Source organism: Oncorhynchus mykiss, chromosome 5 (genome assembly GCF_057628025.1).
Source record: "Oncorhynchus mykiss isolate SJ-2025 chromosome 5, ASM5762802v1, whole genome shotgun sequence".
Taxonomy (NCBI): Eukaryota; Metazoa; Chordata; class Actinopteri; order Salmoniformes; family Salmonidae; genus Oncorhynchus; species Oncorhynchus mykiss.
Window position 1 is genome coordinate 78,908,959 of NC_143026.1, and position 17,639 is coordinate 78,926,597.

The following is a 17,639-nucleotide window of genomic DNA, read 5'->3' on the forward strand; positions in this document are numbered from 1 at the left end:
TCCTGATAAAACATAATATCATTCATTAAAAACGTCTGTCTTTTTACCATTATGTTTAATTAAATGTTTATATACTGTAGTTATTTTTCAACCTTTTACAACTCAACGCTTTGATTTGTCAAAAAAAGTTATAACAACGCAACAACCCACGTCAAATCAGTCTTTAAAAAAAGGCATCAGAATTAGCCTGGTGGTCAATTCTGTTTGAGCTTTAGCCAACTGCTCTCTGTGCCCGTTTGTTGGCATGCCAAAGATGTGCATGGCTTGACAACAATAGAAAAGTTGGCTACGGCACATACACTAGGGTACCAGGAGAGATAAAACATTTATCCGGGACATTTTTCAACATGGTGACAGGCTTTGTTGTTATTCAGTTATATTTTGGTGAAACTGTTTGTTTTTTCCAACAGATGATGGCCAGATTTTACTTTTTAGTTTTAAAGCTGCAATATGTAACTTTTTGAGTGACCTGACCAAATTCACATAGCAATGTAAATGATAGATGTGTCATTGTTATTGAAAGCAAGCCTAAGAAGCGGTAGGTCTGTTCTATGTGTGCTATTGTAGGCTCAGCCCTAATTGATGTGCTCTCTGACACCTGGAGTTCCATGGCAAATGGTCCAGGAGCACAAGGAAGACAAAGGACCATGCCAAAGGACTAGTCAACCCCCCCCCCCCCCCCCCCCCCTCTGAGGGGTCAAAATGTATCTCTCTGTTATAGTATCCAGAGGACTGACTATTGAGTGTGATAGAATAATACTAAATTATCCATGTTTGGTATCGATCCAAAACGTGTTCACTGAGGATAACTCTGATGCTATCTATATGGATGTATGATCTCTGTGGTAACGTGTATCTGTACAGGGTGAACTCTAAATTACTCTCAAAGGAATTTTATTGTCCTCTCAGGAATTCTGTCTCATGGTCTCATTCCCCAGACAAACCTTTAAATGCTGTGACACCCTGTGGAGATTGGGCCTTGGTGGTCAGGTTACACTGTAAACGTGGTATCGTTTGATTGGTCAATGGTGGCTGGTCTTGGCTGGTAGAAAGGTTACATTTCCATTTCATGGAGGAAGGTTGCATGATTCATTCTAATTTCCTAGGCTTCTCTTTGTTCATGATTTGCCATGTAAGGTAATCCATTCATTGTACAATGTTAATTAAATATCTGCCTTTGATACGGACAATTCTCAGACCAATTCTTGCTAGTCAACTTCAACTCATTGCCTAATGCTTGCGTATATTTGAATGATCTTTATGGAGTCAGATAAACATTTTAATAGGATAATTGCTTAGTCTTATTACGAGTCACATGTGAGGAATTTCTAATATACACATATCCTACATGATAAAAATTACAACCACTTCACTATTTCTATGCTTCCCATTCTTAAGATTCATTTTGGTGTCTTTTACTTTCGGTTTTGTAAAACAGCTTCAAACAGTTGAATGCAATATTTGTAGATGGAATAAATGGTTCTCAACACTATACTTGCTTATGTTGTCACAAACTGAAATTAGACAAACTATTAGAATTTTAGCAACCAGGAAATGGCGACACGATTTCTGCATAGTGCACCTTTAAAAGACATTTAAATAATTTGTGGAATGATAAGTGAACAGTAAGCCTGCCTAAGTATCACTATCACAGCATTAGTCAGTTAGAACAGGGAAAGGGATTTTTCATAGCTCATTGAGTTGTTAGGATTACCCTACAAAAGCAAAGGATTCTCTGAACAATAGAGCAGCACACACAGGAATGCACCACCGCAGCATGGCCGTTCAGATTATGAACCCAATGCAGAGAGTCCTGACAGGCCAGATGCCAGCACTATTGTGGTGTCCTCTCTCTGTATGCTCTCACATTGTTGAGGGCCAACACGGAATACACGGTGCCCAGTCTTGCTCTATGTATGTCTCTCACAGTTGAAGTGTACCTATGATAAAAATTACCGACCTCTACATGCTTTGTAAGTAGGAAAACCTGCAAAATCGGCAGTGTATCAAATACTTGTTCTCCCCACTGTACCTGCTGGAGCGAGTGCTATGGGTGGGTGTTGTTATCGTGACCAGTTAGCTGAGGTAAGATGGAGCTTTACCTAGCAAAGACTTATAGACGACCTGGAGCCAGTGGGTCTGGCGACGAATATGTAGTGAGGGCTAGCCGACGAGAGCATACAGGTCGCAGTGGTGGGTGGTATATGGGGCTTTGGTGACAAAACGGATGGCACTGTGATAGAGTGCCGAAGTCGAGAATCGGTAGGATCATCAACCTAAGGTGCTTTGCAGTGCTCTGAAGCATGGAGTGGATAGAGGCCTAAGAGATGGAAGGAGAGCTAAGGTGCATCGACAGAGGAGGGCTAAGGTGCATCGACAGAGGGAGCCGAGGGCTGATGAGAACTGAGGCGGGCTAAGGTGCATCACTGAGCTCCACAGTGCAAACAGCTGCTGGAACAAAGGGCCTTTCAGACCCTGGCAGCTGTGTGGACTGGAAAGTCGTTTTGGATGATCACGACAAATATTACACTGCAGCGCGCGGGGCTAGTGCCATCTCTTTTTGATTTGATGGACCCTTTCCCAACGCCCCCCTTCCCCTTTCATAAGTGGAGGTAAACTCTATCCCTCCATTCTCCACTATAGGCCAAATTCCATATCAAAGGGAAGCTAAATGACATGATATAATTCAGAGCGTTCAGGCCAGAGCTAAACGGTGTTGCGACCACACAGAGTACAGAGTGGAAACCGATTGTGGTCTTGAGCAAGAAGAGTGAAATGAGAGAAAGTGCTGAAGTGTTTTTGCTTCCTTCCGGAGTTTAGATTGATGGTTGAGACACAGTGGGTTCAGAAGCACGTTCATTATGCCTAATTGTTTCCAGGAGACAAAAAGAACTGGCCTAGCCTATCATGAAAGTGTCAAATCAACCAGTCTAAGGGTTATTGCATCGGTCTGGACTATGGATTCAAACCAATGACTGTTTACATTATGAATGGACAAAGCCTTCGATCATGTGACACCATGAATTCCTATGTTTATTTTATTTATTTAGCAAGGCAAGTCAGTTAAGAACACATTTTTATTATAATGGTGGCCTACCAAAGGGCAAAACTCCTCCCGTGAGGACGGGGGCTGGGATTTAAAAAAATCAAAAATACAATTTTAAAAATATAGGACAAAACACATCACGACAATAGAGACAACACAACACTAAATAAAGAGAGACCTAAGACAACAACATAGCATGGCAGCAACATGACAACACAACATGGTAGCAGCACAACATGGTTGCAGCACAAAACATGGTACAAACATTATTGGGCACAGACAACAGCACAAAGGGCAAGAAGGTAGAGACAACAATACATCATACAAAGCAGCCACAACTGTCAGTAAGAGTGTTCATGATTGAGTCTTTCAATTAAGAAATGGAGATAAAACTGTTCAGTTGAGTGTTTGTTGCAGCTCGATCCAGTTGCTAGCTGCAGCAAACTGAAAAGACGAGCGACCAGGGATGTGTGTGCTTTGAGGACCTTTAACAGAATGTGACTGGCAGAACGGATGTTGTATGTGGAGGATGAGGGCTGCAGTAGATATCTCAGATAGGGGAGAGTGAGGCCTAAGAGGGTTTTATAAATAAGCATCAACCAGTGGGTCTTGCGACGGGTATACAGAGATAGATAGTAAACGGAGATAGTAAACGGAGTGCAGTGACTTGTCCTATAAGGAGCATTGGTGGCAAATCTGAAGGCCGAATGGTAAAGAACATCTTGCCGCTCGAGAGCATCCTTACCTGCTGATCTATAAATTACATCTCTGTAATTTAGCATGGGTAGGATGGTCATCTGAATCAGGGTTAGTTTGGCAGCTGGGGTGAAAGAGGAGCGATTACGATAGAGGAAACCAAGTCTAGATTTAACTTTAGCCTGCAGCTTTGATATGTGCTGAGAGAAGGACAGTGTACCGTCTAGCCATACTCCCAAGTACTTGTATGAGGTGACTACCTCAAGCTCTAAACCCTCAGAGGTAGTAATCACACCTGTAGGGAGAGGGGCATTCTTCCAAATCACATGACCTTTGTTTTGCAGGTGTTGCGAACAAGGTTAAGGCTATGTGAAGACTCAATAGCGCATTGAAGCCAAATTAAGTAAGTTAAGATGGCATCTCGTGGAGACATAACATTCGCAGTTTGAGCTACTCCAGGAAGTGGCGTTGCAGGCTAGCTAGGAGATGAGGGAAGACTGACTGCATCGCTTCTTGTTTTTATAAGAAACATTAATGTGTTGGAAATTCCACATTGTTTTCATAGTCAACTTACACAAAGCACTGACACACACACACTTACCCCACCAGGCATGCCACCAGTAGGCTGGACACATGAACTTAAAAAAAAAAAATTAAAAAAAAAAAAATCTGATAAAAACTAGTTAATTGCATCCGCCGTGGAGCCCAGTCTCATAATATTACCATCTGCCCCAACTGCTTGCCGTAGTTTTGAAGTAATCACGAAAAAAACTGGCTATATTTTAAGCCATTTTTCACTCTGCCAGCTCATATTAGTTCTATTGAGGTTTAGGTTTCACAAAACAAATAAAGCACTTTTGTGTGTATATACTGACATGTGTATATACTGATTTTTCCATTCACTATAATGGGGGATCCTGTTTGCTGCTAACAATGCCTACAGTACCACGGTCGGCCTTGAACTACCGCAACTTCAATGAGAGGGCAGTCGTTCTCCCCTGATTCAAACTGATGCAAGAAACTGACTGACTTTTTGTTGCTGCAACAGTAGGATCACCTCATGTGACTTCTCTTTTAACTCTAGCCGTCCGTCCAAGCAGAGCTTCCATTTCACTCCAAGCTGGTCTGGAAAACCCATTAGAGACACTGCAGACCCCAGACTGAACATAATAAGTAGCTATTAGGTACTCTACACTATTGCAGCGTAGGAGGGACCGTAAATGCAACATGGTTTCCAAAGCGCAGCAGCCTTATCCTGAATCCAGGAAACGAGGCAGAATTGTTTACTTAAGCAATAAGGCACGAGGGGTGTGGTATATGGCCAATATGCCACGGCTAAGGGCTGTTCTTAGGCACAACGCATCGCAGAGTGCCTGGACACAGCCCTTAGCCGTGGTATATTGGCCATATACCACAAACCCCCGAGGTGCCTTATTGCTATTATAAACTGGTTACCAACATTATTAGAGCAGTAAAAATAATTGTTTTGTCATTCCCATGGTATACGGGCTAGTATAGCACGGCTGTCAGCCAATCAGCATTCAGGGCTTAAGATAAACTGAGATTAATGAATTTAGTACTGTGGTCGTATGTAGCAAGCATCTAGGAGTAGGAGTGCTGATCTAGGATTAGTCCCCCAACCATGTAAACTTGTGAATTGTAATCTAAAAGGCAAAACTGATTCTAGCACTCCTATACTGAGACACTTGATACATATGGCCCCTAGTCACATCTAATGCAAAATTATTACAATTATTAATCAAAAGTGTTAAAAAGGGCTATTATACAGTGGGGCAAAAAAGTATTTAGTCAGCCATCAATTGTGCAAGTTCTCCCACTTAAAAAGACGAGAGAGGCCTGTAATTTTCATCATGATGAATATGAAGAAAATTACATGCCTCTCTCATCTTTTTAAGTGGGAGAACTTGCACAATTGGTGGCTGACTAAATACTTTTTTTGCCCCACTGTAAGTCCCTCCTATCTAACAAAGGGAAAAGCTGTCTAATGAAGGATGTCCAGTGCTGGCCGCAAACCACCCAGAGACCAGTGACTTGCATGCTCTGCTACTCTTACGCCGGGTCAAGTATAAATCACCTATTAAATGCAGCTAATGTGTCTGAATGAGCGTCTCCAACCACCTCTTCTCAGTTCCTTAGTCCATCTGGACAACTACCCATCCAGAATATGAGTTCTGTTTTTGCAATAAGAAATTGAGAAGCTTCATAACCTAAAATGACACTAATCTGGCTGCTCTCATTTCAATAGTTCACTGAATGAAGTACACTCTTAGAAAAAAAAGGTGCTATCTAGAACCTAAAACGGTTCTGTGGTTGTAATTATAAGAACACTTTTTGGTTGAAGGTAGAACCCTTTTGGTTCCAGGTATAACCCTTTTGGGTTCTATGTAAAAACCCTTTCCACAGAGGGTTCTACATGGAACCAAAAAGGGTTATTCTATGGGGACAGCTGAAGAACACTTATGGAACCATTTTTTCTAAGAGTCCAGGCTGGCCTCCCGAGTAGCGCAGTGGTCTAGAGATCCTGGTTCGAGTCCAGGCTCTGTCACATCCAGCCGCGACCGGGTGACCCAAGGGGTGGCGCACAATTGGCCCAGCGTCGTCCAGGTTAGGGGAGGGTTTGGCCGGCAGGGATGTCCTTGTCCCATTGCGCACTAGCGACTTGTGTGGCGGACTGGGTGCAGTGCGCGCTGACACGGTCGCCAGGTGTAGGGTGTTTCCTCCAACACATTGGCGCGGCTGGCTTCCGGGTTAAGTGGGCATTGTGTCAAGAAGTAGTGCGGCTTGGCTGGGTTGTGTTTCGGAGGACGCACGGCTCTCCCGAGTCAATAAGAGAGTTGCAGCGATGAGACAAGACTGTAACTACCAATTGGATACCATGAAATTGGGGAGAAAAAGGGGTCAAATAATATAAAAAAATAAATAATAATAATACATTTTTAAAAAGAGTGTAGGCTGGCTTGTTCAGTCTAAACAAAGTTATGTTTCTCAACTGTATAAGACACCGATGATGCAGAGTAACTACTGTTGTTTATAATAAACAATGTGCTTATCCAGAAGAGACCAATCTTCCCTCCCCACATCTCCTCTTGTGGAAGTGAGACGCCACGTGTCAATGCAAGGGATGCACACTAGGGATGCATGTATTGACTAGCTCTCTCTCTCTCTCTGTCTGTGTGTGTGTGTGCATGCCTGTGTGCATGCCTGTGTGCATGCCTGTGTGGTGTACTCCTGTGTGGCTCAGTTGGTAGAGCATGGCACTTGCAATGCCAGGGTTGTGGGGTCAAACCCTGAGGGAAACCAGTACACAAATGTATGTACTCACTACTGTAAGTTGCTCTGGAATGGAATGTAAATGTTTGTGTGTGAACACAAACACATACTGATTACTTAATATAGTGACTGGGACTGAAGAGCTACTCACTCTCCCCAACCATATGTGCACTGACCCCTGAGTAAGTCAATCCATATGCACACACAATCTCCTCAAACACAGAGCCAGACTCTCTGCTCATACACTTGAATGTCATCAGCATGTGTGATCTATATGAGTGAGTCACAACAACTGAGTACATATCAACATGCATATTCCCTGGTCCTGCTTTTCTTTCTCTCTGAGTCAGTTCAGTTATTCACTGATATTGAGACTGAGGGCATCTTTAGGTTTGATTTGATATCATATTATGCTCAGCCTCACCTTGTGTGTTTTATTCACCTCACCTAAGGCATGACTTACAGATCTCTCACCCGTCTCCCTACTTCTGACACCATGGAATAGGTAGGTACAAGCCCTTACCTCGGCTACTAAACACAGGCACAAGACCAGATATCAAATATATAGCTATTAAAAATGTGCACAACACTACAGCTGCCATCAAGCTTAACATAGCCTATCATGCCCCAGACTCTGCCTACCTTGCCCTACAAGGCTGCCAAACAACAATCCTCCTAGGAAATCTCTAAAGCAAGTATTTAGAAAGCAATTCAAATAGCTTTCTGACACAGATCTGTAATCTAAAGCTTTTTTTCAGCTCGTGTTTTATAACTACATTAATTATTACTTGTCCCATATCAGACATACTCCTGTATAAATCTGCTATTCTTTCATCATAACAAGGCAAACAGTTATATCTACTTTTACCAAGTCAATAACAGTATTATAATGCATCAAAGGTTTCTGAAAACGGCTCCTAAAATGACAGAATTGCAGAACTAAATCTGCAAAAATTACAGAGAACTCAAACTAAAGGAAGATAGGTACATACTGCAAATGTATAAATCATGATGGTAAAAAAAAATGCACATCCTTTCAGAAATTGCTGTAGACAGTTTGGTATCATGCTTTGCTTTCACATCAGTGATGCCACACTGGAACACAACTTGAAGTTGTTTAAGGCAGAGATACAAAACAAAATCATACAGCAAAGTGATGTTCAGCACTAAGGTGTGATATCTGGCAGGTCAGTTGTGTAATGTTAAAGTTCCTTCCCACCAGTGATCCTCTGACCATGTTGTCTACATCAGGTTGCACAAATAAATAGCCTAATACATAAGTCTGCATTACTGTTTACTATTTACAATGTTATAATAAATTATTGAAATCAATTATCCAATGTGAATATGTATAAATTTAGTTAGTTATAAACAGTTATAAACCAGTTGCATATTAAAAGCAACAATGCTGACACTAATTGAGGGGTGATGGGTAGCTGTAGGTGTGCGCAAGGACCATGCAACTGGCCATGCGTGTTTGGTTTTGAGAGCTTGACAGCTTCAATATACTCAGAATCTTACGATTGCAAATAGCTTTTGGGATAGTTGTTCAGTCAGGAAAGCATAGGACGTCATTCAAGTTGATAAGAGGGAAAACAAAATGCTGAAGTTCATCACGGTTTATCCGAATAACTATTGTGTGTGCATTGGAAGAACATGTCATTGTTTGTTCTGTCACTTGCAACAATACAGCCTATCACAGAATATCAGACATATTCTGCTGACCGGCAGGGATGTTCATATTCTGTGCACTATTTTGCATCCTTGCAGTGCGGGGTTGTGAGCAGGGGAGGGGACACAGCAATTATTTATCCCAGAGATGTTCAGTAAAACATGCAGATGATAAACACATACATTATTTTCATAAAACAATTACTATGTAGGCCTAATGTAACTTTTCTTTCTGTACGCTAGTATAACATGTTTCACAACGTTTAACGCTTAAAGAAGAACTCTGACGTACCATGCAGAATATCCAGGAATCTCAAAGTAAACTTTGTTGTAAATTGTAGCTTGCTTGTCTTGCAGTGGTTCGAATGGATGCGATATGTATCCTTTCCTGGAAAACCCCCTCCGCGTCCTTGGAAAACAACGTTAGATGTCAGGTTACAGAAATTGCCGAGTTTATGAATAGTGAGTCCACTACTATTGCTTAAACGTTTTAAATACCTATCTCCGTTTTCACGAGGCACTTCATTTTGAGGGTTGGTCTTGTGGTGGGAGGAGGCTGCGAGGTAAACTAGCTAGCTACATAAGTCAACAGATTGGTTTTCATTGGAGAAGAGCAGACAGTTGCTGCTGTCATTCCAGTGAAAGTATAATTATGGTTCAAACAGATTGCACATTACGACTTTAGGCAAACACAGTATAGGCTAATTGAACTATGAAAATAATTAAATAGTATTGTTATTATTGGGTTTAATAATGATTAATAAGTCATATTAAAATGATAATGTTTGGTTCCCTTTATAAGCAGCATTTTCCAATGTTGTTATCGTTGTTTTATTTTTTCAAACTCAACACATAATAAGTCATTAGTTGTAATGACTTCCCCCTCAGGAAGTTGAAAAGGTTTGGCATGGGCTCTCAAATCCTCAAAAAGTTATACAGCTGTGGTATGGCAACAGCACCGCCCTCGGCTGCATGGCCCTACAGAGGGTGGTGCGGACAGCCCAGTCTGTAACTTTCTCACTCACATATAAGTGAACTTGTCTCAAAACTTTTGGTCCCCTAAAATTTTTGGGTACAAAATGTGCTGTAATTTTGAAATCTTTCACCTGATATGGATGACAATACCCACAAATTAAAGCTGACAGTCTGCACTTTAACCTCATAGTCATTGTATCACTTCAAATCCAAAGTGCTGGAGTACAGAGCCAAAACAACACCAACAAATGTCACTGTCCCAATACTTTTGGAGCTCACTGTATATTTATTTTCCCTCATAGCAAGTCAGTTAAAGAACAAATTCGTATTTTATTTTCAATGGTGGCCTAGGAACAGTGGGTTAACTGCCTTGTTCATGGGCAGAGCGACAGATTGTTACCTTGGGGATTCGATCTTGCAACCTTTCGGTTACAAGTACAAGTATATCCTGATGCCTAGTCACCTTACCCCTATACATTTTTACCTCTATAACTCCAGTATCCCTGCAAATTGTAAATATGTTATTGGAATTGACCCTGTTTATAGCTTCTTACTTTCTTGTGATCTTCTTATTTCTTGTGTGTTTTTGTTCTACTTTATTATTTTTTGTGCTGCATTTACAGTTGAAGTTGGAAGTTTACATACACTTAGGTTGGAGTCATTAAAACTCGTTTTTCAACCACTCCACAAATTTCTTGTTAACAAACTATAGTTTTGGCAAGTTGGTTAGGACATCTACTTTGTGCATGACACAAGTAATTTTTACAACAATTGTTTACAGACAGATTATTTCACTTATAATTCACTGTATCACAATTCCAGTGGGTCAGAAGTTTACATACATTAAGATGACTGTGCCTTTAAACAGCTTGGAAAATTCCAGAAAATGATGTAATGGCTTTAGAAGCTTCTGATAGGCTAATTGACATAATTTGAGTCAATTGGAGGTGTACCTGTGGATGTATTTCAATGCCTACCTTCAAACCCAATGCCTCTTTGCTTGACATCATGGGAAAATCAGAAGAAATCAGCCAAGACCTCAGAAAATAAATTGTAGACCTCCACAAGTCTGGTTCATCCTTGGGAGCAATTTCCAAATGCCTGAAGGTACCACGTTCATCTGTTTAAATAATAGTACGCAAGTATAAACACCATGGGGCCACGCAGCCGAGATGCGTTCTGTCTCCTAGAGATTAACGTATTTTGGGGTCGAAAAGTGAAAATCAATCCCAGAAGAACAGCAAAGGACCTTGTGAAGATGCTGGAGGAAACAGGTACAAAAGTATATATATACAAAGTCAAATTAGTCCTATATCGACATAACCTGAAAGACCGCTCAGCAAGGAAGAAGCCACTGCTCCAAAACCACCATAAAAAAGCCAGAGTACAGTTTGCAACTGCACATGGGGACAAAGATCGTACGTTTTGGAGAAATGTCCTCTGGTCTGATGAAACAAAAATAGAACTGTTTGGCCATAATGACCATATGTTTGGAGGAAAAAGGGGGAGGCTTGCAAACCCGAAGAACACCATCCCAACCGTGAAGCATGGAGGTGGCAGCATCATGTTGTGGGGGTGCTTTGCTGCAGGAGGGTCTGGTGCATTTCACAAAATAGATGGCATCATGAGGGTGAAAAATTGTGTGGATATTTTGAAGCAACATCTCAGACATCAGTCACGAAGTTAATGCTTGGTCGCAAATGGGTCTTCCAAATGGTCAATGACCCCAAGCATACTTCCAAAGTTGTGGCAAAATGGCTTAAGGGCAACAAAGTCAAGGTATTGGAGTGGCCATCACAAAACCCTGACCTCAATCCCATAGAACATTTGTAGGCAGAACTGAAAAAGTGTGTGCGTGCAAGGAGGCCTACAAACCTGACTCAGTTACACCAGCTCTGTCAGGAGGAATGGGCCAAAATTCACCCAACTTATTGTGGGAAGCTTGTGGAAGGCTACCCGAAAGGTTTGACCCAAGTTAAACAATTTAAAGGCAATGCTACCAAATACTAATTGAGTGTATGTAAACTTCTGATCACCGGGGAATGTGATGAAAGAAATTAAAGCTGAAATAAATAATTCTCTCTTCCATTATTCTGACATTTCACATTCTTAAAATAAAGTGGTGATCCTAATTTACCTAAGACCGGGAATTTTTACTAGAATTAAATGTCAGGAATTGTGATAATGTGAGTTTAAATGCATTTGGCTAAGGTGTATGTAAACTTCCGACTTTGTTGGGTTTGGAGCTTGCAAGAAAGGCATTTCACTGTCCTTGTGCTCTCCCTCAAGGTGTTGTTCCTTGGTTTTCTCTCTTCATGCCATTGATGAAGCCTACCAATGTCTACATGTTTATTACATGACTGTTGTATTAGCTTTGACTGGTCAAAAAAAAAATGAATCAACTGATTCTGTACAAAAAAAATTAAAGTTGGGACTAGTCAAATGTTCCATGTGCTCCCCTCCTCCCAGATAGCTATCATCTAGCAAGCATAAATCACTGTGTGTTTGTGTGTGTGTATATTGATATTATTAGCTGCATATAATCTGTACCTACCTCGTCAAGTCGTCTCGTATCTCTGAACAAACAGATCTGTTTTGCTTTGATGTGATATCATCTCTCCACAGAGAAGGGAGATGCTATATGGCAGGGTACAACACAAATGTCAGAGAGATGATTTGCCACTAATGAGCCGGTACCTGTGACAAGAGGGGAGGAAACTTTGTTTCGGAACACCTTGATGCCTTCACAACAACACTGATGTGCCGCTTCTGAGAGTTGACAAGCTAACGCTCAAAGGGCTCAAATCATTTTACGTCTCATACATATGTATGTATGTATGATGACAGTGAAAGGCCTGCTTATATTGTTGTATGTTTATTTGGTGTTCAATGTTTGGGCTGAGGGTAGGCCGACACCTCAGCAAAGAGAAAAATTAAGTGTGAATAAGGAAATAAAAATAGCATGATATCTTCCAATTTGGGGAAGTAAAAGTAGTACTATAGTTAGTAGCCTATTAGACAGCAGTAAAAAAATAATAATACATTGAGAATTGGATAAAAAGGGGCAGAGGGGCTGGGGTGAATTCTGTAATGAATTCTGTAATGAATTCTGTACATTTTAATATAAACCTGAAGAGTAAGGAAATACATAACCCCTGACCTCTGTCTCACAAAGAGTGATTATGTATTATGTGAGTTATGTATGAGCAACATGAAAAAGGCATTAAAGGTTGCCCATTGGACAATAGCTCACAGTCTGAATATAGTGAAAAAGTCAAGGACTAGCCAACATAATTGCACAGCATCTTCATCTTGTGCAGAGAAAGAAAATCCTAAATAATGAGAGAGACTATTGATTGTTGATAGATATATCAGAATCACTTTATTCACCAAGTGCATTTACCCGGATTTTAACTCAGTGAAGTGTTGCTGCCGGCAACAGACAAAATATGCAAACAGAATATAGACATCCACAAGTTAACAGAAACAGTAAACACACGAGCAGTGACCAAAACACTGGCTGTCAAATAATTTATGGAAACTAACAGTATATTAAATGTATGGTCCTTGCACGTCAGTTCTCCAGTTAGCCTTCGGCAGAGGAGTTTCTGCACCACACATAATGTAGGTAATACTGCCCTCGTGTGGCTGTTTCTAAATAGCACTCCTCCTGATTCATACAAAGACAAGGCCAACAATTTTTTCCTCATCCTTCTGTTGTCATTTCAGTACTGTATTGTCAGACAAATGCTTATGTATTTTGTAGTTATTCAAAGCACTATTGGTAAGTTTGAATAAGTATTATTGGTGTATCAGAGGCACTTACAAAGAAACTTTGCTGAATGAACATTAATTACTTTCGATTCCCTATGAAACGCTGTTGGGACATGTTGAGAGCAGTTCCTGACCTGTCCACATAGCATAGAAAGATATTTATTTGAGTGATGTTCCCATTTATTGTAGAATACAAAATACAGAGTTCCAATACAAAATATTACATTACAAACATGATGAGATTCATTTCATAAGCGTTCTAGTGAGACAGCTAAAATCGCGCTCTCTCTTACCTTTGCTAACAATTCCTGGTAAAAATGATGATTTTTTACACCTTTATTTAACCAGGCTAGTTAATTAACACATTCATATTTACAATAACAAAAAGCCTGGCAAGAGGCAAAATGCCTACTGTGGGGACAGGGGATAACCATTTGTAGTTTCATGGTGGGTAGGAAAGGAGTTGGATGCAGTTGAATCAGTGAAGGTAACCTGTAATGGACTTTCCCCCCTTTTTTCCTTCTTCTGAACAGAGGGAGTGGGTGCTCTGTCACGTAACTTAGGTCAAGATCTGATTCTTCCTTTGCTCTTAGGAACAGGGCACCATTGAAAGGAGTGATTTCTGGGGTAGCGTTAAGTGTTGAGGTGGAGCATTGAAGTTGAAGATTCCTGATGTTTATGACGCCTGCCGTTTGGTGCGACGCAGACCTGATGGTGAGTGTGGGAGTGAAACAGAGGAGTCACAAGGTCATATTAGGATATATCAGTTATCCTGTTAGAGCTTTTCTGTTGAATCCACTGCTCTGTTTCAGGTGCAAATGTTTATGGTCATGCAGTGTAGGAGGGAGATTCCAAGATGTGGGAAGTGTGCAGGACTCATGAGACAGATGATTGTGTAGTTTCGGTGGATAAAATGGTGTGGGTCAATCAACTGTAAGGGTGCATATGATGCTGGGGATTGGAAGTGTCCGGTGCGAGAGAGGCAGGTTGAGGTAGGTTGAGTCAGAGTAGTGCAGAAGGTGTCGTATGCTGAGGCAGTGAAGAAAGTAGAGGATGGGTCAAGGGTGAGGAATTCTGAGAGGATCCCTGTGAATAGTAGATCTGTGCCAGCACAGAGGGATAGACCAATGAGTGATATATGCTTCAGTAAGTTTGGCTTCTTAGCGTTCACAGCAAGGGTTATCAACTGTACCTCAGAAATGGAACGTAAATGACAGAAAATACACTACAAAAGTATGTGGACACCCCTATAAATTAGTGGATTAGGCTATTTCAGCCACAATCGTTGCAGGTATATACAGGTATATACAAAAAAATAGAGCACACAGCCATGAAATCTCCATAGACAAACATTGGAAGTAGAATGGCCTGTACTGAAGAGCTCAGTGACTTTCAACATTGCACCGTCATAGGATGCCACCTTTCCAACAAGTCAGTTCGTCAAATTTCTGCCCTGCTAGAGCTGTCCCAGTCAACTGCCCTTTTGAAGTGGAAACGTCTAGGAGCAGCAACAGCTCAGCCATGAAAGTGGTAGGCCACACAAGCTCACAGAATGGGACCGACGAGTGCTGAAGCAAGAATTTTTTTTTGTATGTCCTCAACGATTCTGTGCTTCCAATTTTGTGGTAACAGATTTGGGTAACAGTTTTCCTGTTTCAGCATGACAATGTCCCCATGCACAAAGCGAGGTACATACAGAAATTGTTTGTCGAGATCGATGTGGAAGAACTTGACTGGCCTGCAAGGAGCCCTGACCTCAACCCCATTGGGATGAATTGGAACGACGACTGAATGGAAGCAAGTCCCCACAGCAATGTTCCAACATCTAGTGGAAAACCTTCCCAGAAAAGTGGAGGCTGTTATAGCAGCAAAGGTGGGACCAACTCCATATTAATGCCCATGATTTTCTGACATCTCATTCTAAAAACAGTACTTGTGGGTAGGAGATTTGACTTCAGAAGAGTCACAGTGTGTGTTCTGTGGCAGTGTCCAGTCCACTCAGGTTGTTGGCCTGGGGTAGGATCAGAGAGGGTTAAAGTAGTGAAATAAGGTGATGGGTTTTAATGAGTATAGGGTTAGTTGGTAGGGTAATTAAAATACATGTATATTTTTTGTTTTGTTTATTTTCCCGGTTCTCATTTCGTATCACAAAGTGTAATGGCTCTTTATTATAGTTCAGTTGGGGGCAGTAATGCAACATATGGATGTCGTCCAGGTTTGGCCATCATTGTAAATAAGAATTTGTTCTTAAACTGACATGCCTAGTTAAATAAAGGTAAAGAAAAAAAATGTTCAACACCCCATTCAACACCCTCTACAATTTATTTGCAGTACTTCTCTGCAGCTGCCACCACGACTTTCTGTGACTGGCTATGGATGCTAAGAAACTCACCTTACTGAAGCAGATATTATTCCCATTACTCTCTATTGCTCTTCACTGCTTCAGCATACGACATTTTCAGTGCTACTCTGACACTGGCAACCTCAACCTGCATTTCTATCACTGGACACCTCAAATCTCCAGGCCACACAGCTAACACATACAACTTTCTCCACCGATACTACATATTCCTTCATCTCATGCCCACTTCACACATCTAGGAATCTCCCTCCTAGACACTGCTGCAACATGACCATAAGCTTGGACCAAAAACACTGTAGTATTTTTGGATAACTGACACATCCTAACTTGACCTTGTCGGTCTTCTCCATTTCACCATGCACTCCACTGGGTCCACGTCGCACCAAACGCAGGGCGTCACAGATACCAGGAATCTTCCATTTCAGCTGATCCTCCTCAACACTTAATGCCACCCCACGTTACCACTCCTTCCAACGGCGCCCTGCTCTGAAGAGAAAAACAAGTCACAGCGCCATTCCCTCTGGACAGAAGAATCACAGTAAATCATCATGAGCCCATTTGAGTTACTTTCACCGACTCAACAGTCCCCAACCTCTTCTCCACCCAACCTGACACCACATATGGATCAGCCAGAAAACAAGGATCCATTCTCTCCACAAATCTCACTCCCACTGGGCCAGAATCATCCTTGTCATTATCAGGAAGAGGCTCAAACTCAACGGTCCTCACCGCACCTGACTCAACAAGTATCCTCACGCTCGTCAGGTTACATCTCTAAGCTACTAGAGCACGTATCCCTCTTTTTGCACTTGGCGACAACCTTCCTCACCCCACCGCTTTCCTTTACACTCAGCTCCTTCTCTGCGGTCATCACTACACATTCCAGCGCAGTTAATTAATCCTCACTCTTGTCACGTTAAATTTCCTTCTGTCGCTCTTGTTCTGTTCTGTGTAATCCTCCGTTCCATATTCACTCAAAACATTATCCACTTTTCTCCTTTTTTCTTGTCGGGGCATTTTCTCCTTCATCATATCTTCCAGAAGGCTTGTGCAATCCCCCACTCCATATTTACTCATATGTTCCACGTTCCTCCTTTTTTTCCTGTCCACCTACTTACCGCCGACAACCATCTTCCTTCGAGCAGGAAGTTCTTCCCTTCTTTTTCTTTGATGAGATTTAACAGAGGTTGGCATCTAATAAGTGTTGCATTACCGCCACCTACTAGACTGGAGTAACTCCCTTATACTTTGCTTGGATTTTTTTTTTAAATAAACAAATACCCTACACTCACTAAAACATCTCAATCCACCTATTTAAATCCATCTAGTCCTACTTCAGGCCAACAGCCTGAAAGGACAGGACACCACAATTCAACACACCCTGTAACTCTTCTGACGTTAAGTCTCGCAAATAGCTCTCTGTAGCTGCCGCCACATCCTCAGTTTTCTGCAACATACATTCCATCCCTGCAGTACAGTTGATAACCATAGCTATAAATGTAATCTTACTGAAGCATGTATCACTTGTTGGCCTATCCCTCTGTACTGATAAAGATCTACTACTCACACCACTCCTCTCAGGATCCCTCCCCCTTGACCCATTTTCCTCTACTTTCTTCACAGCCTCAGCATATGACAACTTCTGCAATACTCTAACCCTGGAAGCCTCAACCTGTCTCTCTTGCACGGGACATTTCTGATCCCCAGCCCCATGGGCACCCCTACAATTAACACATACCAATACTTTCCCCAATGCTACACATTGCTTTGTCTCATGCCCTTCTGCACACTTCTCAAACCTAGGAACCTCCTCCTACACACTGC

The 17,639-nt window shown here is 41.6% G+C and overlaps 1 protein-coding gene across 2 annotated transcripts in view; it reads right to left on the reverse strand.

Moving 5' to 3' along the window:
- LOC110524600 (transforming growth factor beta receptor type 3) overlaps nucleotides 1-9,306 on the reverse strand; it is a 134,551-nt gene extending 125,245 nt beyond the window's left edge. The window contains exon 1 of one of the 2 annotated variants that reach the window (XM_021604412.3): nucleotides 8,997-9,306. The gene's annotated coding sequence lies outside the window, so the exon portion shown is untranslated. The remainder of the gene's footprint in view (nucleotides 1-8,996) is intronic. The other variant, XM_021604413.3, reaches the window with a different exon arrangement.
- Nucleotides 9,307-17,639: the final 8,333 nt, after the last annotated feature.